A 2,571-nucleotide genomic window follows, 5' to 3' on the forward strand; every position below is an offset into this window, starting at 1 on the left:
GCTAACACAACTCATAGACGACACCCATGAGAGGCCGTGGCAATATTATGTGCCTGTGCGCCCAACCAAAACACTGAAATTTTGCTATAGTCCAAAGTTCAAATGGAGTCGGGCCTCGCGACCTGCGCGGAGGACAGCGCACAAACGCACGATATGGGCCAGCCCATGTGCGGCACATGGCGCCCTGGTTGTTTATTCATTTTTTCCTTTTCGTTTCTTTTTATTTTCTTTCCAAACGTCGCAAATTTTTCATGATTTTAAAAAACACCAATTTAACGAATTCAAAACATGTTTCCAGATTTATAGAGAGTTCATGAATTTTTTGTTCTATGATTTTATTTAAAAAATCGAATTTTGGAACATGTTCAAGATTATGAAAAAGTGTCCAGGGAATTATAAAATGTTCATGATTTTGCAAAAAATGTTCGCACATTAAAAAATCCATGAATTTGAAAAAACAATGTTCAGTAATTTAGAAAATGTTAATGATATTGAACAAATGTCAGGAAATCATAAAATGTTCGTAGATTTAAAAACATGTTCGTGAATTTGAAAAGGGTTTGCAATTTAAAAAAAGAAATCATGGTTTGAAAAAATATTCATCAATTCAAACAATGTTTACATATTCAAAGAATGTTCATGAGTTTGAAAAAAGGTCCGCATATTAAAAAATGTTCATGAATTTATATTAACACATTCAAAAAATATTCATGTATTAAAACATGTTCATGACTTTGAAAAATATTCACATATTAAAAAAATGTTTATGAAAATTTTAAAATAGAAACAATAAAAAATCCCCCAAAAAACTTGAAGAAAATCAATAGAAAAAACACAGAAAACCGAAAGAAACTGGTTATGGGAAGGTTCTAGAACCTTCCCAAAACCGGTGAGAAACACACAGAAAACTATGTCGGCCCAATATGGTGTGTGCGGTCAGGGGAAGGTACCCGTTGCCTGACTATTGCTCAACCTACGCAATAATTAGGATCCGCCATCCAAACAGACTCCCGTGATTCGAAGAACGAGTCCGATTACTAGATGTAGGTAATCACCCGAGGTTCTATATGGGCCTTCCGCTGGACATGACACATTGCCAAATATGTTTTCGATTTTTGTATGTATTCATATTAATGAAATGATTTAAAACCACCTGAAATTTGCAACAAAATCGAATGATCTCATCTTCGTCTATTTCGCATCCAACGGTGCTCGTTGAAACCGCAATCACGAGTCTTGTTGGGTCAATGACTGGTGGGTCCTAGGTCATCTCTCTTGCCGCCACAAGACTTACCCAATGGCGGCCACTCCTTTTCCAATTTAATTCTTTCGCGCCATCACATTCACATCAGGGGGTTACCTATTTGATTTTTTGCTAACCGCAACACTACTTCCCTTAGTTTCCTTCGTCTCCTCCTCTCCCCTCAACATTTTTTTAATTCACCATTAATGGTTGTTTCACGAACAACGACGGAAAATTGGCGGTGATCTTGCCTTTCCCTACCCCATTGTGCCATGTGTATTTTACACATCAACCATTGGTTAGGTCCGTGTACCGCTTGCGGAGGAGGAAGGCCGCGTGGGTGCTCGTTGTTGGGTTTCGTAGTAATTTCAAAAAATTTCCTACGCACACGCAAGATCATGTGATGCATAGCAACGAGGGGAGAGTATTGTCTACGTACCCAACGCAGACCGACTGCGGAAGCGATGACACGACGTAGAGGAAGTAGTCGTACGTCTTCTCGATCCAACCGATCAAGCACCGAAACTACGGCACCTCCGAGTTCGAGCACACGTTCAGCTCGATGACGATCCCCGGACTCCGATCCAGCAAAGTGTCGGGGAAGAGTTTCGTCAGCACGACGGCGTGGTGACGATCTTGATGAACTACAGCAGCAGGGCTTCGCCTAAACTCCGCTACAGTATTATCGAGGAATATGGTGGCAGGGGGCACCGCACACGGCTAAGGAATAGATCACGTGGATCAACTTGTGTCAACTTGTGTCTTTGGGGTGCCTCTACCTCAGTATATAAAGGAGCCAAGGGGGGAGGGGGCGCCGGCCAAGAGAGAGAGGCGCAGGAGGAGTCCTACTCCTACCGGGAGTAGGACTCCCCCCCCAATCCTATTCCAACTAGGATTCCCAAGGGGGAAAGAGGGAGAGGGGTGGCCGGCCACCTCTCCTAGTCCTAATAGGACTAGGGGAAGGGGGGAGGCGCGCAGCCCCCTTGGGCTGCCCCTTTCTCCTTTCCACTAAGGCCCATGAAGGCCCATATGGCTCCCGGGGGGTTCCGGTAACCTCCCGGTAACCCGGTAAAATCCCGATTTCACCCGGAACACTTCCGATGTCCAAACATAGGCTTCCAATATATCAATCTTTATGTATCGACCATTTCGAGACTCCTCGTCATGTCCGTGATCACATCCGGGACTCCGAACAACCTTCGGTACATCAAAATGCATAAACTCATAATATAACTGTCATCGTAACCTTAAGCGTGCGGACCCTACGGGTTCGAGAACAATGTAGACATGACCGAGACACGTCTCCGGTCAATAACCAATAGCGGGAC

Source organism: Triticum dicoccoides, chromosome 2B, assembly GCF_002162155.2.
Source record: "Triticum dicoccoides isolate Atlit2015 ecotype Zavitan chromosome 2B, WEW_v2.0, whole genome shotgun sequence".
NCBI lineage: Eukaryota > Viridiplantae > Streptophyta > Magnoliopsida > Poales > Poaceae > Triticum > Triticum dicoccoides.